Source organism: Pinus tabuliformis, chromosome 7 (assembly GCF_031772625.1).
Source record: "Pinus tabuliformis cultivar Carrire ecotype Pingquan chromosome 7, CPIR1, whole genome shotgun sequence".
Classification (NCBI taxonomy): Eukaryota; Viridiplantae; Streptophyta; class Pinopsida; order Pinales; family Pinaceae; genus Pinus; species Pinus tabuliformis.
In genome coordinates, this window is record NC_142293.1 from 297,239,251 (window position 1) to 297,263,921 (window position 24,671).

At 40.4% G+C, this 24,671-nt stretch overlaps 1 pseudogene; it reads left to right on the plus strand.

The window, feature by feature from the left end:
* LOC149247043 (E3 ubiquitin-protein ligase WAVH1-like) overlaps positions 1-23,868 on the plus strand; it is a 58,520-nt pseudogene extending 34,652 nt beyond the window's left edge.
* Positions 23,869-24,671: the final 803 nt, after the last annotated feature.

The following is a 24,671-nucleotide window of genomic DNA, read 5'->3' on the forward strand; positions in this document are numbered from 1 at the left end:
TGCAAGAGATTTCTTATCTTACTAACTGTGTCTTAACCCCAGTAATCTCTTATTTTTGTGTACTTTGGTTCAACCTCTGACCCTATATTCACCTTCTTCATCTTCAATGGCTTCATTATATCATGCATTTCTATCTTGGTCCCATTTACTTCACAATGGCATTATAATTCTTTGATGTCAATATTGTGAGGATCTTCATCCTCTTCCATAATGTAATTATAACATTCCATTAAAATACGTATCTTCACAGTCTAATCAGGTTGCCAAATAATTCAAACCTCATTCTCAAAAATATTCTTCTTAACTATATTCAGAGCTGCATCTATATGTGGACAGTCATCTTCAAATCTTAATGTCATTATAAATCCATCAACCATTTCCATCGAGCTAGCAGTACCATGTCAAATCTCGGTTTCCAAATACCAATTATGAGGAATTCTCTCCAGGGTATGGATGAAGCCATGCACCCATTCTTCACATGGAATTTCTCCCTAAGCTGTCATACATAGTTGTATGCAGTTTCTAGGATCAGTCTGGTCATCATACTTATCTACGAGCTTTATTTCTACTTGACCAAACCTTACCCACATCAACCTTCTACACTTTTTCTGATCTCCTATATTCTTCTTATGGGTACCCTGCCATATAGCAGGAGTAGCCCTCAGTTCTTGATGCAGAGCTAACAATCTCTAACATTCAGTTACCTCTCTTTCATAATCTCTAAAGAAAGTATTGATATTACTCAAACCATCATAGAAAGGTAAATCACATGCTTCAGCTATCATAGAACACACTTCTTTAGTGATCCTTGCACATCACCTTGTAAACACTTCATGCAACTTGTTTTGCTAGTTCTCTGATTCCTCTTATGAATCTGAAGTGTAGGAACTATCTTGCTCCCTAGTCAATTTTCCATCTGTAGTAGGGTTAATCATTTCTTCTTATTTTATTTTTATTTATTAAATGTTGTAGATTTCATCTGTGATGTACTCTTCTTCGACAGGTTCAGTATACTTCACTCCCTCTGATGGATCTAAGGGAAAAATAACTCTCATATTACTACTTTAAAATTCCATTTGTATTTTCTTCAAGTCAATTATAGCCATTTTAGCAAATAACCAATCTAATCCAAGCAATGTTGGGTGGGGATTATTGTCATCCACAATCTCAATTACTTCAAAGTCAGTGGTAGTGCGCACTCCATCAATGTCTACTGTGACACCTGACAATCTTCCTAAAGGGAAAATCTTCTGTCGATTTGCCATCTTTAGCTGGATAGTTTACCATTATAACTTTGGTTTACCCATCAAATTCCAAGTTTTCTTCGGCAAGACATTGGCATCAAATTCTAGATGCAAGATAACCTGATCCACGTTGTATTCTCCAATCTATTTGTAATCCTCATTTCGTTTCCATTCCACTTCTTGTCTATATGTAGATTATTCACTGCATGCATCTCACTCTACGGTGCCTCTTTAGAAGCACATGAGTCTATCAATTCTTGCAATCCGCCTACAGCCTTCTGATTTCTCAACAACTTCGTGCATGTATGTAGAAAAGACTTCAAGATATCTTGATCCATATCTTTTGTTGCAACCAATACTATCTCACAGTTATCCTTCTCAATCAGCTATGTGGTAGAGGTTGAGGCCCCATCATCCATAAAGATTTACCTTACGTCCATGAATACTTTCTTTTCGTTCAGGATATCAAATGTAGGATCTTTTTCAGTAGTTTTTCTTACCAAAGTAGCATCAACTTCTTTTTTCCCATTGGCTTTATCATTTCTAGTTACAACTCTGCTTCTTGTTACAATACTGATGCACGGTTCATCCTACCTTAGCTTTGTGGTCATCATTTGAATGTTTGTTGCTAGCTACTAGTTCTTTTTCACCTGTATCTTTGCAATAAGGACGGGGCACTCTTCTATCACATGATCAAAAGACTTACAGTAGCTACAAGTTGTCATAGGAATCTGACAGTCTCTTGCAAAGTTCCCAGCCTGTCTATAGACGTCCTTGACCAGCTCCTCATCCTCATCCTCATACTTGCAATCCTCCTCGACTAGCATCCTAGCCTATCTCTTAGTGTGTATGTAGTTCAGCTTGCAATCTATAATCATCAACAATGTGCTCCATCATCAAGTCATAAATTCGACAATTTTTCTCATCATGGCCTGCTAATCTACAAAAGCTGAAAAATAGTTGCTTAGGGGTCTACACATAATTTTGTAACATGTATAAATATTCATAGTGATTTTGGCCCCTTTTTATACAAATCTCGCACCACAGCCTTTGGTTTACTAGATTAGGTGCTCCACTTGCCAAATAATCTCTAAACATGGGGTATTGATCCTTATAATGACCCTTTTCTTTACATTTTGTATACCATACTTCTAATCGAGTTTCTTTACCTTTCTTGATATCTTACAATTCTAAGGTCAAATTGGCTCACTGACTCTGAATCCGTTGTACTCCTACGATCGGCGAAGCTTCCAGCTTCATTGCAATCTCTAATGCTTCAGCTTGAGTCACAATCTTCTGTTGTGTCAAAGGTAACCTAATATGTGGCAATAGTGTGGCTATGAACCATTCCTTATGTTGTTAGGGGGGTATATTAAAACTTACTTGACCCATCAATACCTTGAATTGTTGATCCAACTCCCACATAGATTCATTCATTGTATGTTTGATTTATTTTAGCTCTGTGATGCACTACGATTCTGATTTCGGCTTCTTGAATTATAATACCAATGTTTTCTTAATTTCATCCAATGAAGTAGTCATATTAGTCACAGAGTATTTTGTATACCAGGTTAGCTCTCTTTCTCACAATGACGTGACGAGTTCTGCCTTCTTCACATCATCACTAGTGATTTGTCTTGCTATCAATACTGCATCAGCTACAAACCAAAATTGATTAGGATCCTCTGATCCAAATCCTTTAAAAATAGGTAGCTTAATGTCATCATCCATTTTCCTTATTGGGGGGCTAGGTGGAGGGGGAGGGAGTTGGGAGGTAAGGGAAATATGGGGAGGGGGATGGGGTGTAAGGGGGGTGGTTGGATGGGGAATCCCAAAGGCACCCTAATTTTTCTCAACTCCTAACTTCGATGCGCCTTCAGGATGGGAGGGGGAATGTCTTGGGGTTGTAGGGTTACTTCTTTTTTATTCACTCCGAGATCCTCCTAATAAGGGGCTATAGTCAGTCTCAATAAAATTCTTCAGATATGTTTTATATCATTTTCCACTTCGCATAGACTCTGGCTTAGGCTTATTTCCTCTTTGCCCAAACATTAATATGACTGCATTCGCAAAATCCACTTTTCACACAATAACATTTTAATCCACATATTAAAAGAGCTTAAGAACTTACCTGATGGTCCTTTGAAAAATATTTCTTCATATTAGCTATAGGACATGATCGCATCTATCATGAACTCAATGATAAATCCTCCTAAAATGTTATCGATTTAGAAATCAATAGCCCTTGAGATACTATTACTGATGTTCTTGAGTCACCGTATCAATTCAGGATTCTACTAATTTTTAGGTTCATCATTCTTGAAATGAGTCTTATGCTTGGTCAACTTATATACCCACTTGTACAATTCAATGTGGAACGAACCAAAGAAGATTTTGTACTGCTCTTTGAAGATATACTTCTGCAACCAGTCTCCAGCTAATATTCGAGAGTTTTTTTTCTCTTTTTCAACAAATTCTCTTTCTTTCTGTTCAACCCACTCCTAGATTTATTTATTCGATAGACACCAAAACATATCCCTTAATAAGATCTTGATCCCAACAATGGAACCATTTTTTGGTTTAAGGGGGCTTAACCCGAGTTTAAAGTTTACTGCACACCAACGAAACCCTCAACCACTAGCCCTTTCGGCAATGACTTGCAACAAGATTACACTCTCACCTAAAGTGGTTATGGGTGGTTGTAGAATCATGTTTCTGTAGGCCAAGGGATATCCGCGATATTGCATCCATGTGTTGACTTATATTTTATATTTATCTACAGCTTTGCATACATGAATAACTTCACACTGGTGATTAACTTCACATATTGGTACTTAATGCATAAACATAACAGGGAAAAGTATAACATGTATTATTCCACGTAATTCAATAAAAATAATACATAAAAATATTTATAACAACAGATAATGAACATAGAAATATGCCCAATACTTCACAAAAACTACTTCTTTATTAACAAAGATCTTCAATACATACACTTCTTTGACTTGTGCACCCAGCTGCGAGTGGTCTGCGCACTCAGCTGCAGATTCTTCCAAGGCCTCCACGCACTCAGCTGCGCAGCCTTCCCAAAAATACGGGCCCAAGATAGAAAATATGATCAATCTATGAATTCTATCTATTCTTAGCTATCAACAAAGTATTACATATTCTTTATATAGATTTCCTTACTAAAATACCATGGTCCACATACCATGGATCCGATAAAACGATGGACTAATACACAATAATGGTTACAAAATAAGGGACTTTTGACCCACGCCAAAGCCCCTAAACATTGTGTGATGAATAAAACTTCACCAGCTCCATGCACTCCACTCCTCAAAATGAAAATTCTTTGACCCAAACTTGGACCAAGTAGAGTTGCACCCAACACCATGGTGAAGGAAATTGAGCTAGAGGGGGAGTGGGATACTGCCATTGAAATTGTTGAGTATTATATACATTATTCCATAGATTGAATGAAAAATGTTGGCTTGAGGGGGCCTAACCCAGGTTTGGATTTAATTATCCAAACAAATCCCTACACTACTGGCCCTTTTCGCAACAGCCTGCGGAGCGCAGACTGAGGTCTCACCCGAAGCAGTATAGGGGGATGCTGGAAGCAAGTTTCCGCACCCTTGAGATGTCTGAGGGGTTGATTTAGACCAACTGTGAATAGCTTCATGCAAGTCACTTCACACACTGACCTGACCTGTGAGACCTTGGTGATCTGTTACAATCGCCTTCACGCCACCCCCACCACGGGTTAAGGTGATTTCGCGCTACCGTAGAAGCGATCTATGCTACTTCCCCAAGTTACACCATGTATCTTATCTTCTTATAAAAGTTAGTTATCTTCGCATAAACAGATACTTTATCTTATATTCACTTTATCAACACATTGATATAAGTTCACACATCATATAAACAATAGAAATGCAATATATGTTTGAAACATTCAATGCACACAATAAGAAAACAATACACAGAAATGATGTAAAACTTCTCTTTATTACTTCTCCAAAGGTTACAAACTCAACTCACCCTATGCACTTAGCTGCAAGGGTCCGCGCGCTCAGCTGTGGACTACTAGGCCTCTGCGCACTCAGTTGCAGAGCCTTCTCCTACTCTACGACCCAAAGACTCAACTCGACACTTAGATAAGACTCAATTCCTCATTCTTCATTCATTGATTCCTTCTTCCTGGTTATTTACAACTTAGAGCCTCGCTCTATTTATACAATCCCATGGTATGCGAACCATGGGTGGATCTCTAAAGCCGACATTACATTTACAAAAATGAGGGCAGACAACCCTATGACTCATTTACAAGTTCGCACTTTGCGCCCAAAAAATGCGGAGTCTTTACATCAAATTTGGTCACAATCTAGGCTTTAAGCCCCAAAACTTGCCTTGGGAGATCCCACGCCCAACAGGTCCCCAACACAAACATCATGACTCACCCTCGAGTCACTCTATCAGTGTGGAGATCTTCGCGCTAATACCTCCCAACTCTGCTCGGACTACTGCAAGGTTGGAAGCGCATTTGCTCCTACATTCCCTGCATCTGCACGAGCTTGGTTTCGATCGAGGCTACAATAATGAATGCCTCATTGATCCAAGGTTGGATATGTGCCTTCAAAACCACTTCTTTGTGTCACGCTGTGTCTACCTGCTCCTTAAGCTCTTTTTCCTGTTGTATTCACATGAGCCTCTGTGTAAGGGCCACCATTTGCGCAGTCCTTTTTATATCATCATACTGTTGCTACAGCTCACGTGCCTTTGTTTCCAAGCACCATATGTTCGGGTCCTCCTGCAGAGTGATGAGGATCTCGAACAACTCTTCCAACATTTTGGTGTAGTACTTCATTGCACTGTTGATGTCCTCCATCCCCAATGTAATGGCGTTGGCGCGCTGTTCCCTCACCTCTAGAGGAGTTGAAGGTTGCACCTTCAACTGTAACTCTGCTATCTGAAGGTTCAGCTCCAGCTTAACCTTAGCCATCTCTTCTTTCGCTTCGTGCACCCCTACTAGTAACCTATGGATGTGCACCTCAACTGGTCCCTCTACTGGGATGGCCAACTCAGGGACCCCTCTAGCAGGCCTCCTCAACCACCTGCATCATTTGCTAGTTCTACGCCACTACCTTGTCGTGTTGTAGGCTCGGTTGTTCCATATTAATTTTTTTCTCACTCAACACCTATAGTGCGTGGCCCTCCCCAACCCACAACTCTAAAGTCACTCTATCCTACAGGAGATAGAGTGTCTCTCGAGGTAGCGCATCCATGTTGATCCCTACTCTCTTGTCGACCTCATTCTCTGTAACCAATGCCCCCTCTGGCAGTACTATGGTGTTGGTCATGTGAGCGCACAGAATTTCCTCAGTCGCGGTCGTTCCTAATGCAAGGTTAGTCGAGAGAGTACCAGCCTTAGGAGTGCACACCTGCAACTCTTGTATCTGTGCCTGGAGGGCCCCCAACACAATCTGATTCTCTTCCATGGACTGCTAGAGGGCCTCCGTGATGACATCACCCACCGTCTCCCCTATATCATGGAGATCTCCTTCTATGAGGGTGATCAGTTCGAAAGAAGTCTTAGAAGCTTTCGATTTCTTTCACGACCTCACCTGCTCTCTTGGATGTTGGCACTTCAACTATGTAGATGTTGTCTCTTGCTCCGTGCCACCTTCCTTTGTCTCGGGCTCTTCCTCAGGCGAAGGTGACTTATGGCCTTCGTGCTCCTTCTCTGCTGCCTGTTGTTGCTCAGCTACTACTTTCTATTATTCTGTTACAGCCTTCACAGTTTCATGTGCCTCCTATGCCTTTGTTGTTGCTACCTCTTTTCTTCTTTTCTCTGCCAAGTAAACCATCCACAGTTTTACCTCCTCCTTCTTCCGTTGTGCAGCAGACTATTCTGTTTCCATTGCGGATATGGCTAGAGCGCGCCACTCCAATGGCCACGAACCAAGTACAGCGAATATGACATCATCCATGGCTAGGTACGAGAGCTCATTCCACTTCTCCGCGGGGTCCTTGCGTACCCTGACATACATGTGGTGGATGTTTGCCTTGAACTCCGCAAAGTTTTTTAGCCTATTATAGACAGTGGGAGATAACTGTGGCTTATGGTTAATCCCCATTCTGATGTTCATCTCCATGAACACCCAAATATCTTATTGTCTCAGATCCTCTGCACATCTTTAGTGGCCCACAGTGAAGCGTACTTTGTTGCCTTCAGCAAATCCCACGCAATTGTGGGGAACTGGCTATCCTCAAGCAATTCCCAGGCCACCAATGCTATGGAAATCAAAAGCCATGCATAGTGGAAGGTCTTCCGCTATTCTTGTGCCTCGCAACAATTCTCCAGGAACTCCTTGCACAAGTACTCGGACAAGTTAAACTGGACCCCCTCCATGCACTACGTGGCAAGTGTTATCACCGACATGGGTACCTCATCCGTGCGACACTACTGTATAACATTGCCAGTTAGTATCTGGGTGGAAACTCTGACTTCCTTGTTGTTGATATTGGAGATCGCGTACCCTCTCTTATTTTTCTCCAGCTTGAATTTTTCCTTCGTGGCCTCCGCAATGCCAAGTTGTTGCTCTTACCCTCCGAAATATCTATAAGTGTTAGAAAATTATATATTACGAAGCAATGGAACACATAAAATATTGCAGAAATATAAACACAGAAAATGCACAAAACAATAGAGACACAGATATACGTGGTTCACCCAGTTTGGTCTACGTCCACCCTGAATAGCCAGTCCTTCCTTTCTATTATCTAGCAAAATGAAGAGACACAACCTACAGCAAATCCGCTGTAATATCCTCTGTTTTCTCTAACAGTCTCACCTCTCTGTTTCTCGCTCACAGAATACACATCTATTGCACAGCCTCAAATACAATACCCTCATACAAAGAGAGGGGTTGCCTTCTAGGGCAAAAAACCCTAAACTAAACATAAGTTCTACCGTCAGATCATCCGCCTAATGAACGGCCCAGATTGACTAGAAATTACTATACTTTTACAAGGCAATTTTACAGCTGTTTTTAGCTTCGGGGGCGCTTCCCCCCCTGGACCCCCCCTGTAGCGAATATTTTACTGGCGGCATTGCTGCCCCCATTTCGAACTGGGGTCCTATGTGGCGATACCTTTGAATATAGAAGATAATCAGGCTCCACACCCAACAATCTCCCACTTGGAGACTGATTGTAGCAACTCCACCGCTGATCCATTTCCTGGACAATGACTCCTCTTTGGACCTGGCTATTTCTCATCTTCATCATCATCCTTGAAGACCAACTGAAACTGAGCATATTCTCAGTTTCTCCCTGGTTACAACTTTTGTTAGCATATCTGCAGGATTCTGGCTAGTGTGTATCTTTTCTAGCTTCAACTCTCCATCTTCCAACACTGATCGTATGAAATGGTACTTGAGCTGTATGTTTTTAGTCCTGGAATGAAATGCTGAGTTCTTTGCAAGATGAATGGCACTTTGTCTATCACTGTATAACGTGCCCATATCATGTTCCTTACCCAATTCACCCATAAACCTTTGTAACCAAATCATTTCTTTACTAGCCTCTGTAGCAGCAACATACTCTGCTTCTGTTGTTGAAAGTGCAAAAACACTTTGGATTTTTGAAACCCAGCTGACAGTTGTTCCTCCAACAGTAAATACATATCCTGTAGTTCTCCTCCTGTTATCTCTGTCACCTGCCATATCTGCATCAACATATCCTTGTAGGGAGATGTTTGAACCACCAAAGCATAATGCTTGATTTGTGGTACCTTTCAAATATCTGAGAATCCATTTCACTTCCATCCAATGTTCCTTTCCTGGATTGTTCATGTACCTGCTTACAACTCCCACTGCATGTGCAATATCAGGCTTTGTGCAGACCATTGCATACATTAAGCTTCCAACTGCTGATGCATATGGAACTTTACACATATAATCCATGTCTTCTTGGGTCTTTGGGCACATTTCCTAGCTAAGTCTGAAATGGCTAGCAAAAGGTGTACTAACTAGTTTTGCATTGTGCATGTTAAACCTTTTCAACACCTTTTGTATGTACTCATTCTGAGACAATGTTAATTTACGATTTTTCTTGTCTCTAGTTATTCTCATACCAAGGATTTGTTTTGCAGCTCCCAAATCCTTCATTGCAAATGAATTTGCCAATTTTCTTTTGAGCACATTTATTTCCTGCATGTTAGATCCTGCAACAAGCATGTCATCTACATACAATAACAATATAATATAGCTTCCATCATTTTTCTTTTTCAAATAAACACAATGATCAAAGTGACATCTAGTATAACCTTGTTCAGACATAAACTTGTCAAATTTTAGATATCACTGCCTTGGAGCCTGTTTTAAGCCATACAAGCTCTTCTTCAACCTGCACACTAGTTTCTCCTTCCCTTTCACCTCATATCCTTGTGGTTGTTGCATATATATCTCTTCCTCCAAATCCCCATGGAGAAAGGTTGTCTTTACATCTAACTTCTCAAGATGCAAAGCTTCAGCTGCTACAAGACTTAAAATGGTTCTGATTGAAGTCATTTTAACAACAAGAGAAAATATTTCATCAAAATCAATACCTTTCCTCTGTGCAAACCCCTTTACCACAAGTCTAGCTTTATACCTTTGTTTTCCTCCATCTTCTTCCTTCAGCCTATAAACCCATTTATTCTTCAATGTAGTTTTTCCTATAGGCAACCTAACTAAATCCCAAGTCTGGTTATGCATTAAGGAGTCCATCTCTTCTTCCATGGCTACCTCCCACTTCTTCCTGCTTTAAACCTGCATTGCTTCTTCATAACATTCGGGTTCACCGGAATCAGTCAATAATAAATAATATAATGAAGGAGAGTATCGTTCAGGGGGTCTACTTATCCTAGTATATCTTCTAACACCACTTTCAGGTGTTTGGGGTGCCTGTTGTTGTTGTGGTGGTTGCTGTTGTTGTGGTTGTTGATTATTATTATTTTCAGGCACCTTTCCTTTTTCAGTGATTTCATCAAGAACTGCGTATTTCTTGTTTTCCTTTTCCTGTTTCTTTTCCTGCAACTGATTCTTATACAAGACATTTTCATTGAATATTACATCTCTGCTCCTAATGATTTTGTGATTTTCGTAATCATATAAGGGATAACCAAAATCATTAACACCATATCCAATAAAGGTACATTTCTTTGACTTTGCCTCAAGCTTTGTTCTATTTTCTTTATCAATATGGACAAAGGCTCACAACCAAAAGGCTTTAAAATAGAGTAGTTTACCTTTTTACCTGTCCATGCTTCTTGTGGAACACCACCATCCAAGGAACTTGAAGGCCCTCTTTTTATTAGATAAACAACAGTATCTACAACATCTGCCCAAAACTGTAAAGCAAATCCTGCATGCAATCTCATGCACCTTGCATGCTCCATGATTGTTCTGTTCATCCTTTTTGACACACCATTTCCTTGTGGTGTTCTTGGAACTGTCTTCTCTCTACGAATTCCATGCTCTGAACAGTACCTATCAAACTCTTTGCTGCAATATTCACCTCCATTGTCTGATCTAAGACACTTCAATTTCTTTCCTGTCTCAATCTCAACCAAAGCTTTCCATTTCTTGAAAGTATCAAATACATCAGATTTATTCTTAATACAATAAATCCAAGTTTTTCTAGTTGCATCATCAATAAAAGTAACATAATAACGAGAGCCACCGAGAGATGATACCTGAGCAGGTCCCCATACATCTGTATGCACAAGCTTTAATTTTTCATTCTTCTTTTCTTTCCCAACTCTGAGAAATCTGACTCTCTTCTGTTTTCCATAAATGCAATTCTCAGAGAAGTCCAAATCAACATTCTTCAAACCCGGCAACAAATTCCTTGAGTGAAGAATCTTCATCCCCTTTTCACTCATGTGTCTGAGCCTATGATGCCATAATGCTGCATCTGCTCCTTTGGAAGTTAAAGCATTAACAGAGTTAGAAATACCATTGCATAAATACAATGTACCAACCTTTTCGCCTTTTGCTATTACCAAGGCTCCTTTGGTAACCTTCCAAGCTTTATCTGTGAAAGTTGTCACACAACCTTCACCGCCTAACTGCCCTGTTGAAATCAGATTTTTCTTTAGATCTAGAACATGCCTTACCTCCTTTAATAGCCATTGGTTTCCATTCTACTGTTTTACAAGAACCTTACCCATTCCAACGATTTTACAGGGTTTATCATCACCCAGACGAACTTGTCCAAAATCTCCTTGAACATAGTCATGAAAGTATTTCTTATCAGGTGTGGCATGGAATGAAGCCCCTAAATCTACCACCTAGGAATCAGTAATATTTTTGAAAGAAAGAATCAAAGCATCTTGTAACACCTCACCTGTCACATTTGCTTCATGATTGTTTTCTTGTTGTGCATCTCCTTCTTTTCCCTTCCGAGATCTACAGTCTTTCTTTAGGTGTCCTTTCTTTCCACATTTCCAGCACACTATCCCCGATCTGGACTTGGATCTGCCTTTCCTTGATTTACTGCGATATCCTGAGCTCTTTCCTCTTTCCATTTTTCTTCCTCTAGACTCTGCACTCAAAGCATTTCCCGATGTCTCACCGGAGCTTTTCCGTCGCATTTCCTCGCTAAGGATAGCACTGACAACATCATCAAACTTTAAAGTACTAGATCCAGAAACAGAGTTACTAATGGCCATTACCAAACCATTCCAACTTTCTGGTAATGAGCACAAGAATAACAGAACTCTAACTTCATCCTCAAAGTTTACCCCTACAGAACTTAACTGACTTGTAACTGTATTAAAATCATTTAAATGGTTTGCAACAGATCCACCTTCTGACATATTCATATTAAATAACCGTTTCATAAGAAATACCTTGTTTGAGGCCGAGGGTTTTTCATATAGTTTCGACAACGTCTGCATCAAACCCTCTGTCGTGGTTTCCTTCGAAATGTTGAAGGCGACTGACGCAGCAAGGCACAACCGTATTGTTCCGAGTGCCTTTCTATTGAGAAGGTTCCATTCTTCGTCTTTCATACCCATCGACATCTTTGTTTTTCCGCCCAATGGTAGGTATAGATCTTTCTGATACAGATAATCTTCCATCTGCATCTTCCACAGCGAGAAGTTTTGGCCATTAAATTTCTCGACCCTAAACTTACCATCTTCCGCCATTGCTCCCACTCGAACCAGAAACCCTTCTTTCCTGCGAGTTTATCAGCCAAATAGACCTTCGGCTCTGATACCAGTTGTTAGAAAATTATATATTACGGAGCAATGGAACACATAAAATATTGCAGAAATATAAACACAGAAAACGCACAAAACAAGAGAGACACAGATTACGTGGTTCACCCAGTTTGGGCTACGTCCATCCCGAACAGCCAGTCCTTCCTTTCTATTATCCAGCAAAATGAAGAGACACAACCTACAGAAAATCCGCTGTAATATCCTCTGTTTTCTCTCACAGTCTCACCTCTCTGTTTCTCGCTCATAGAATACACATCTATCGCACAGCCTCAAATACAATACCCTCATACAAAGAGAGGGGTTGCCTTCTAGGGCAAAAAACCCTAAACTAAACATAAGTTCTACCGTCAGATCATCCGCCTAATGAACGGCCCAGATTGACTAGAAATTACTATACTTTTACAAGGCAATTTTACAGTTTTTTTTAGCTTCGGGGGCGCTGCCCCCAAAACCCCCCGCCAGGGGGGGCTCCCAAAGGTTGCAGCCGCCCCCCCCTAGACCCCCCCTGTAGCGAATATTTTACGGGCGGCGTTGCCGCCCCCATTTCAAAGTGGGGTCCTATGTGGCGATACCATTGAATATAGAAGATAATCAGGCTCCACACCCAACAGTAAGGTCCTCCCCCTTACAAGTGAGTCGAGTAATTCTATGAATCAGGTGGTCCGTGATGGGGATGGCTCCTCTAGCCACAAACACCCATCATGCACCAAGAAAAGCAGATTCCTGATGACAAAGATAGTCACTGGGGCATGATGGTAATGTGGCACCCAGAGCAGGTTTAACAACCCTACTTTCTCGACTCTGTGCAACCACTTGTGCAGCTCCAACTCTATGACTCTCGTCGCAGTGTTTTTCTTCGGCCTCATGAGTTGTGAGGTTGCCAAGTGTGGGAATTTATCGTGGTCCATGAGATCCCAGTCTTCAAACTTTAGACCCAGCACCTGTCCCAAGTGCGCTCCTTCAAAAATGATATCGTTAGGTAGTAGCGGAGTCTGCAGAGAGCTCTTGCTCTCATCTAGGTCCTTAGGTACCCTTGCTTTCCCTTTTCATGGAGGAACATATGCTGGCAACCTGGTTAGAGGGTCCGCACCCTGGGTTTCTTCCTCCATTTCTTCGTCCTCCTCCTCTTTGACTAGGATTTCCTCAAGATCTTCCTCCTCCTCATCGGTTTCAACATTAACCGCTTTCCCCTTTTCTTCCATAGTCAGTTTAGTTCGCAGCGGATTTCTGGGGGACATGTGCACCGGAAGCATGGGTTGCTTATCTTTCTTGGGTCTCAGCGTGCACACTGATTTAGGGATTTTCGCAACTATCCTAGCACTCTCAAGGGCATCTCCTATTGTCATGGCCTGCGCGGCCTCTTCAGCGGTCATGTTATTTATATCCATGGCTTCCTCTAGTGTGGTCATACTGTTGTTCCATAAATCTCTCAACGACTCAGCTAAGTGCTCAAAAAACGCCTTCGAGTTCAAAAAATAAAACAGATCTGGGTTCATAGAACTCTAGGTGCGCAATAGCTCAATTCTCAAATGGCCAAGTGTTGTTTGTTGGGCAGCCCTTTGCAATTTGTAGTGCCTTTTGAATTCGAATTCGACTTTTCCCCCCAAATCTGGTTCAGTAATGCTCCCTTGGCAACAAATTTTCCCAAATCTAGCCCATAATCCCTGCCCTAAATTCCTGTCACCCACTCCTTTTGGTCTCAAGCTAAGCATCACATTGTGAATAGTGACTATAATGGTCACTTTCCAGCCGACCCATGCGACAGCGCATTTACCCTTGCACTGTCGCGGACCCTGTGACACTTCGCTCCTGTGCGCAGCCCTGAAATCACGTAGCTCCAGAGTAGAGTAGTTTATAGTCCCGCACCTTCTTTCAACTGCCTGGGGTGCTAAGACTATGCTTCCTACGGCTAGTCAGGTGGCTGGGCCACCTGTATACGCCTTCAACTGACCATCACTCACTTTTCCTGAGAAAATTCCACCTTTTAACTTTAGTATCTGCATCGTGCACTTTACCATCTGCATTGCACCACCATTTGTGATCCATTTAGTAACATATGGTCCAATCCAGGGCATCAAAGTGATCAACTCTTGGCGGTAGTCCCCAAATTCTTCAACTAATCATGCACATCTTGTTTTATCACCATGTTTTTCTTATCAAGAAAGTCCTTCTGTATTCCTTCTTCAAGCTTCTTGACTTTTTCTTCCCCCATGGCTCTTTTCTCCCTCAACCGAACTCTTTCATTCATGATTTCTTACAGCCTAAGATTACCTTACTGGATGTCTTCATCAGGTCCCAAGCGTTCTTCTTCGAGCTCTTCCAACTGTGCGATCCCTTCTTCCAAGGCTCCATGAACCATCATATTTGTGGGTGCTTCTATGTGCGGACTAGGCATGATATACTCCATTGGCATTACAGCATTTGCTCCATAGGCCAGCCTAGAAGGTGTCTCTTCCATCAGTTTATTGCACGCTATCCTATAAACCCATAAGACTGTTGGTATGTGCATGTCCCAATCACTTCGTTGCACATTACATACCCTGTTCATAGCTTTGCACACTTCGTTAAATGCTTCCACGTGGATAACCTTCTGTGTGCTTGTTCTCTCCACAGTCTATCGTTCCAACTTGAGGAACCGTTCACACATTTTCCCCCCCAACACATGCTTATTGACCATGTTTTCCAACACATAGTTCATGTGTATCTGTGTAGGTTGTTTACCATATGCCTGTACCCACCTGGACAAATACGCACGTAGACCATCCCACCCATTTTATTTATCTACCAATCGCACTCTAGGCTTCCCAAACCGTATGCGTAACATTTTTCTACATGCGCGCCAGTCTTCAAAGCTTCCTTTGTGCATATCCCACCACCGTGTGGGCGTAGCGTGCAGTACCCAATTCAAGGCCTGTAAATGTTTCTCTTCTGGCACCTCCCTTTCAAATCTATCCAAGAAAGCATCTACCTCACCTAATCCATCATAAGTAGCGAGATCTCTCACTTCTGTGGATACATAGCGTACTGACCTTGTCATCATGTTACAATTAAGGGTGGTTACCTTATGTAACTGGTTCTACCATCATTCTATCTTCTCATCCAAATCTGAAGTGCAGGAGATTTCATGCTCCCATGATGTTCATCCACCCACTGTGGGATTTACCCAGTCTTGCTCCCGTGCAGTTATCTTGTAGATGCAATCCAAATTTTCACTTTCATAGTCACGCACAAGCTCTGTATAGCGCGATCCCTCGACAGGGTCCACAGGTATAACTACGCGTAGAGAATTCTTCTCAAAAATCATCTTTCACTTCTTTAGATTAATCACCCCATTCATGTTAGTGGCCTAATCAATTCCTAAGAACGCGGGGTAGGGATTGTTGTCATCAACAATCTCTATCCCCTCAAAGTCTGCTAGTGCACTTGCTCCCTCAATATCCATGGTGATTCCCTACAATCGCCCCAAGGGTATTATCTTGTGTTGGTTCATCATTCGCATCTGAATAAGAGACCACTGCAACTTAGGCCTCCCCATGCACTCCCATGTCTATGTCAGTAGAACGTTCGCGTCCGATCCTAAGTCTAAAATTACTTGGTCCATCTCATATTCTCTAATCTGCACGGTTAGCCTCATTTCTCTCCCTGTCCTTACCTTATGCTTTCCAATCTTGCGAACTACATGCAGTTCTCCTGGCACAGTCCCAGCACATCTGTTAATGAGTTCCTATAGTTCCTTTATAGCCTTACTGTCACACGGTAGCTTCATGCATGTTTCCAGGAATGTCGTAAGCATAAATGGGTCCATTTTTGGCTCCGATCTATCTTCTCTTCCTGAAGTGGAGGCATCAGTGAAGCTCTTCTTTGCTTCCACAAAGGTTTCTTGAGCATGCTCCAAATCAAACTCTGCTTCCTTTGCCGAAGCTTTGTGAACCCAAGTGCTATCTTTGGGATGTTTGCTTCTATCATCTTGTGTAGGACAATCCTTCGTCTCATGATCAAACAAGGTACAATACAGACATGATGGGCGCGTTGGATCCATACAATCACGAGCATAATGTCTTGGCCCTACGCAATTGTAGCATATCAGTTGTTCGCGACCTCTTCCAAGTCCTCCTCCACCTCGGCCTCATCCACGCCCCTGAAATCTGGTTCGCGCCATTCCTGCACTCAGATCTAGGGGCCGCGATTCAGCCTGAATTCTATAGGTGAGAGTTCTATCCATCATTAACTCATAGCTTCTACAAGTGTGCTCATCATGTCCTACTGACCTAAAAAAATTACAGAACAATTGCTATGAATTTTTTGTATACTTCTGTAACAAATGGTAATTGTCCGTAGCACGCCTTCCACTTATTTAACAAATCGCGCACCACAAAGCAGGCACCATGCTTGGTCCTTCTTGCACTTCCAGCCTTAATGGAATCGGTCCTCCTCCCACGAGGTAATTTTCAAACACCGGGCAGTGGTCTTTTTCATGACCCTGACCCTTACATTTAACGTACCATACCTCTTCGCGCACTTCTAGTCGAGTTGTCCTATCCTATTTTGGACTCTGCATTCCAAGGCATAAGTTTTTCAACTGCACATGGATATGCTAAACTCCCAAGTTAGGATCCTATATTGAGGCCTCATGCAGCCTCATCATGATCCCCAAGGCCTCTGCCTAAGTCGTTAACCTCTGTTGTGATAGCGCATTACTCAAATGCGGTGTTAGCGATGCTACAAACCATTCACAGTGATGTCCATTCGTCAAAGTCATATTAGCTTTGCTTGTGCACTTTAGCCTCTGATCCAACTCCCAAGGAGTCTCACCTAGTAGCATTGTGATCTCTTTGAACCCAATGATCGACTGTGCTTCTGACTTCGACCTGCTAAATTCCTTATTTAGCACAGTTTGGATATCCACGATCCCCGCATTCAGATTGTCATTAGAATGCTTAATATACCAGGTCAACGCATGGTCCTGCAGGGTGCTAACCAATGTCACTTTCTTTATATTTTCATCTGTAACTCCCTGTGCTTCCCATACAGCTCTTATCACGAACCAAAACTAGTCCAGATCCTCGTTTCCTACTCCCTTGAACATGGGCAACTTTATTGCGCTTGCCATGTTGACTCGCAGTGGTGGCGGAGGTGGTACGGGTGAAGATGGAGGTGAAGGTGGTGAAAATAGTGGTGGCGTGGGTGGGGGTGGTATGCATGGAATCCTTTGCCTTATCAAATGGATCTCACTTTACAGAGAGACCTTCACGAGCTCTTCCTCGTCCCCTCGCGGAGGTGAAATCAAAGGGCTATTTTCTGGTCCCTTACTTCCTTCGTTTCTATAGGTTTTTCCACTTCACATAGCTCCAAACATCAAGGTAATTGCATAACCCTCTTTTCAGACAATAGAATTTTAATCCAAGTATTCAGAGAATTTACGTACTTACCTTGCGGTCCTCTGAGGAAGCGTCGCTCTGCCTCGCTATAGCTGACAGAAGTATCTACCGCGAACTCAGTAATGAGTCCTCCTATAATCTGATTGAGCCAATGATCAACAGAGCGTGCAATCTTATCTTCCAATGCTTCCAATCTACATACCAACTCTAGGGTCCACACAATAGGACTGTCAAGCTTCCACCTCCATTGGCTATCTACTAGCTTCGTGATCCACTCGTACAACTCAGTAGGGAAAGATGCGAAGAAGATTTCATGGATCTTTGTGTACAGGTAGCAATCTAACCACTCTTCCTTTGATAGTCATGGATTCCTGTCCTCCTCTGTTGTGAGTTCATGAATTCCTCTGTCCAACCAACCTTCAATTTTTTTCTTAGTTGGGTTCCAATGGGACGACATTAGACATCTCTATGCAAATTCCGGTCTTGGCAACGAAACCATTTGTTGGCTTGAGGGGGCCTGACCCAAGTTTGGATTTAATTAGCCAAAAAATCCCTACACTACTGGCCCTTTGGGAAACAACCCGCAAAGCACAGACTAAGGTCTAACCTGAAGAAGTATGGGGAGATGCTGGAACCAAGTTTCCACACCCTTGAGATGTCTGAGGGGTCGATTTAGTCCAACTATGAATAGCTTCGCACAAGTCACTTCGTGCACTGACCTAACCTACGAGACCTTCGTGATTTGTTACAATCACCTACGCCCCACCCCCACCAGGGGCTGAAGTGATTTCACTCTGCCCTAGCAGTGATCTGCACTACTTCCCTAAGTCACACCGTGTATCTTAATTATCTTCCTATAATAGTTAGTTATATTCACATAAACAAATACTTTATCTTATATTCACTTTATCAACACATTCATATAAGTTTGCGCATCATATAAACAATAGAAATGCAATTTATATATGATAGATTCAATGCACAAAACAGGAAAAAGATACACATAAATGATGTAAAACTTCTCTTTATTACTTCTCCAAAGGTTACAGACTCGACTCGCCCTGCGCACTTAGCTGCAAGGGTCCACACACTCAGCTACGGACTACTAGGCCTCTGCGCACTAAGTTGCAGAGCCTTCTCCTACTCTACGACCCAAAGACTCTACTAAAAACTTAGATAAGTCTCAATTCCTCATTCTTCATTCATTGATTCCTTCTTCCCGATTATTTACAACTTAGAGCCTCACTCTATTTATACAATCCCATGGTCTTTGGACCATGGATGGATCTCTAAATATGACATTACATTTACAAAAATTAGGGTGGACAACCCTATTACTCATTTACAATTTTGTGCTCTACGCCCACAAAACGTGGAATCCTTACATCAGATTTCGTCACAATCTGCACTTTAAGCCCCAAAACTTGCCTTGGGGGATCCCACGCCCAACAAAAAATATTCAGACAACCCCAGTGATCATTGTTGCCAAGGTTTCCTAGACCCAATAAAGTAATAAGACTGAGCCTCCTTGCCTGATTCCTTGAGTGGTTCCTTCAGTCTTGGGAGCTCTCAACAATAGCCTATAGAATGCTCTAGGTCACAAAGATTGCACAAGTTAATGTTGTTGACTTTGCATTCCTTCAGGGAATGTTTCTCTTTAGATTTTGGGTAGAAAATGTCCAAGGCCTTATCATCTTCATCATGTATATTTTTCACTTGTGTTGTCGTCAATTGGGTAGATAAGGTACTAAGAATATCGGTCTTGAGATTCTCAAATAGGTTTCCAATCTCAACTCTAGTCACACCTCCATTTGTGGATTTTTTTTTATTTTAATAGAGGCATCCCCTACCCTTCTTCTCCCTCATGATGATCCTCGTGAACACCTTAAAAAAAATTCTCATATCATCTTATGGCTCCAGAGATATATCTCCTTTTCCTAACAAGTTCAATATGTCAAGGTTGTCATCTCTCACCCCTCGAACCAATATTATTTTCAAAATCTCTGGATCCAGATCAGTATGTTTGGACCTTTGTTGATTATAATGGAATTTTTCCACGTAATATTCCAAGTTCTCTTCTTCATTCTTTGTCATTCTAAATATCTCCTCTCTTAAATCTCTGGTTCAGCAATAGTCCTCGTATTTTTCCAGAAACGTAGTCTTCATATCTCCCCATGGTTTGGATAGTGGAAAAACCTAGTCCAATAAAAAATATTAATGTTTCTCCTTTTAGAGTGGGAGGAAATAGTTTTAGCTTCTAACCATCTAAATTATAGTCATAACTCCTCCACAAAACATCAAAATCAAATAGAAAAGTATCAGGATCTTCTACAATCAATCCCTAGAAACATGGAAGGGTTGATAGAGGGATATTTTTCATGGGGCCTTCTTCCCACTTATTAGAAATTCAAAACTGGTAATAGTGGAACATGTCTCATTGTTGGGCCTCAAAATAGTCCCTATTTTCACTCCATTATTCACCAATATCTTCACATTTTACCTTCATGTCACCTCCATTCCACCTCCATATCATTACATTTACCTCATTATTGGGTTATAACAATGCTTCTCCAAAGTTTATTAATTCTTAACATTTTTAAGTGGATTTATGGCTAAACTTTGGAAAATAAGATGCTTATACTTATACCTAACAATTAGAATGAGTTTGTTGACATGTGTAGGCACAAAGGAAGCTTCCAGGGCATCTTTATGTGGCCTTGAATGATCAAATTCGAATTTGATAAGATAAGCCTCATGGAAAAGATCATGATCTCATGGAGAAGATCAAGGACAAAAGGGGGTTATGTGTCTAGATGGTTGAGAGAAGTATGGAACTTAAAGAGAGATTAGTGGATCATCATTATGAGTTTGTTATCTCATCTCATTGTATAAATAGGAGTACCTCCTCCATTCCAAAGGGGGAGGACTCTTGGAGCATGTGTCCAACTTATGATGGAATAGAATAAAGCTTCATTTTACATATATTTCCATTATGTAGTTTTAGATATAAGTTTCCTTAATGTAGTATATGGAATAGCATGTCACTTTGTTCTTAGGAGAATTGAGCTCACTCTAGAAGGATCAAAGGAACATGTTATTTCATATTAGATCTTATTTCATTTAATTGCTTAGATGTTTGAGGATTTGTTTGTGATTGATGAATGAGTTTTAAATTAAAATCTTATCAGCATATGAGAGGACAACCAAGGGTCTAAGTTAGGCTCTCTCTCCATTTGATTTGTATGATAATTGAAATTCATTCTTTTGCTTTTATGTTTCAAGTTATTTCATTTCTTATGCTTATGAATGAATCTTAGTTTAGTTTGGATCAGTATATGAGGGGACAATCAAGGGACTAAGTTAGTCTCTCTCTCTATTTGAATCTGAACAACAATTAAATTCATTCTCTTGTCTGTATTTCAAGTTTCTATTTTTATGTAATCAATGATTTCTTTTCAATCTATAATACTGTAGGGAAGGACAACCAGGACCTCCTTAGTTAGGAGCCTCTTCCCTTGCATATTATATTGAATCATAAATAATTTAGTTAGACATAGAGTTAGTTGCCTACTCTTGCATTTATATTGTTGGCACCATCACAAGCTTACGAGTTTCCCTGGTTGATAATTTAATGAAAGCAATTTAAGCAATTAAATTGCCCAAAATTTTGGCACCATTGTCGGGGATGGTGCTAATGGATTAGGCATTAGGAATTTAATTCAGTACTAGTATTTTTCTTTAGAAAAACTAACTTGTGAGACCTGGTGACAGCAGGATCTTCATAAGGGAGTTCAAGTTTGAGTTTGCTGATGTTTTAGTGTTTAGTCTTTTCAACAAAACCCCCCTGCATAAATAAAAACAAATCAAGTGATTAGTATGCTCTCTTCCTGCGCTTCGTGCGATCAGGAAGATCAGAAAATCTATTGATTTTGTTCAAATAAAAATACTCTTGCTGGAGAACTAATTTGCAAAAAGACAATAAAGAATTTTGTGAATGAAAAAAAAACATCTTTAAATTTTTAGATGAAATTTAATTTTTTAATTTAAAAAATAAATAAATAAATAAATTCCACGAATAATAATAATATATGTATCATATATACACATATTATTATTAAAAATAATAAAATTAAAAAAATTAACCATTTCTTTTGTTTTCTTAGATGTTTAAAAAAAAAAAAAAGCAAAACATTAAATAAAAACAACAATAAATAAAAAATAAAAAAAATTGACTTTCATTCTTTTGTTTTTTTTTTTCATGAACGATGAGATGGATTGTTATGTGGAGATATGTTGAAATCTCATTGGATTGGACAAGTATCAAAGCATTGAAGGTTGCAAGGGACAGACAAGGCTCTTTCCCGAACTCGATGATTTGGGTTCGGGAGGTCCAAGGTTCGGAAGACCTCGCAGGCAGCCTGTTTCATGCAATGGAGCGAATTGTTAGCCTGTCAACTGTCCGAGGTCGAATACCCAAAATCCTTGATTGCGAAATAGGGAAACTGCTGTGTCACCTGAAACGGTGTCGGATAATTTGATCCCTTCATCGCTGCCACCGAATTTGTTTCGCAACGGGATTCGGCCGCAGAAAGGCTGTTGCGCAATATGCTTGGAGACGATGAAACCTGGCTGCGGACATGCGATCTTTACAGTAGAATGTTCTCATTTTGTTCATTTTCCTTGCATTTCCTCCAATGTCCGGCACGAAAACTTGATTTGTCCCATCTGCTGATCCAAATGGAAAGAAGTGCCGTGGCAAGTTCCCGTAAGGGAAAATGAGAATAAGCATATTGATACTGCTTCGACTCCGCCGATGGCTATAAATGGAAACGTACAGAATCGTAGGCAGCACAATATTATTAGAGAGGAAGAGGCTGCTTCAGAAGATCAGAGAAGATTGGATCCAGTGCTCAGAATGCTAGATGATTCGATCGTGAGTTTGACAATTCATCGTCAAAGCTTTATCCAAGAACCAGAAGTATACGACGACGACGAGCCCCTGGATTCGCTTTCGAATATGAAACAGAATGAATGGAAAACAAGCTTACAATCTGATGATGATCAAGAGTCCAAATTCAAGGGTTTCGTCATCGATCTCGTTCTCGTGCATTGGTTTTGTTTCCTGGCCATGAACATAGGCCGAATGCCAGACAAAGCAAGCAGCGTGGCCATGTACAAATCCCGGTCCATGCCTTCGGCTTTGGAGTTGACCACGACGCAGCGACCATGCACCGCATTTCTGAAGACTCAGGAGGCACATTTTCATTTATTCAGACCACAGACCTCGTGCAAGACGCCTTCGCTCAGTGCATCGGTGGCCTGCTGAGTATCGTTTTGCAGGATGTCAGTGTAACCGTTTCAGCTTGCGCGAGACTGAAGCTGAAAAGCTTCCATGCTGGAAGCTACGACACCTGCGTTGCTGCGGACGGAAGCCAAGGGATGGTAAATGTCGTTGATCTCTACGCTGAAGAAGAGAGAAAGATACTTGTAGAACTCAAGTTGCCAGCGGTAAATTCTACATCAAATCCTATGAATTTAATCTCCGTCCGTTGTTTGTACAAAGATCCCGTCTCCCAGCAAAATTTCAATTCAGGAGAACATTCTCTTTCAATTTTGTGTCCGGAGAGCTGCGACGGAGCTCCGGTAGCTCGAAATCTGGAAGAGGAAAAGCAAAGAACCTGTCTCCGAATTGCTCAAGCCATAGCTGAGGTTGAAATTCACCTGCCAATATTCACGTTTTGTTTGGATTTCTTTTCCATTTTTAGTTTAAATTTGTTTTGTATTTATTGAAAAATATTATATTTATATATTTATATATTTTCATTTAATGATTCGATTTCCTTTGATTTGAGTTTGTATAATATTAGTTATTATTTTTTTAATGATTGATTTGTTTTGATTTTTAATCCATGTGTGATTTGTTTTTGTATATATTTAGTTATAATTTCTTAATGATTGATTAGGTTTGATTTATATATTTAGTTAATATTTGATTTGTATTAATATATATATTATTATTGTATTAATATATTAATTATATTAATATATTAATATGTTATAACTAAATGGTACTAATTTTTTGTGATGATTGTTATATATTGTTATATTATGTTTGTTATCTTTTGTTATCAAGCTACAAAAAAAAAAATAGTTGACAAGTGTTGTTTTAAAAGATTTTAAAAAGTAAACATTGGCATGTGAAGGGTACTGGCATAAAACAAAACTTTGGGGGCATGAAAATTGAGAGAATCATGAGCATTACAAGAACTGGATGAAAGCAAAAAAAAAAAAAAAAAAAATTTAAAAAAAAAAAGACAAAACAAACAAACAAACAAACACACTTTTCACAACATTCAAAATAATGGAACATTTGGAAGAATAATTTAAAAGAACATTTGGTGGATTATGCTGATTAACTTGCTTAGAGTTGGCAAATTGATATTGTTGTTATAACGTACTAATCTGCAGGACACAACAAATCTATGATGCCAAACTTTTCGCTATGCACAAAAGTTAGCTGACAAAAACAGGGAGTACTACTTTTCATGGTTATTTTTAAGAATGGATTGCTTTTAATATCATGATTAAGTCAATTTTAACACTTTGTCTGTCCTTAATTTGTTTCATTTGGTATGAAATTTTTGCATAAGAATCATGAAGAAACTGGCCATTTCTTCCTGAGCACACTTATGTTTTCTTTGTATCAATTTTTTACGGGTTACAGGATAATCAAGTGAACATAAGGAGATTACATTGTGACGACAATTGGTCT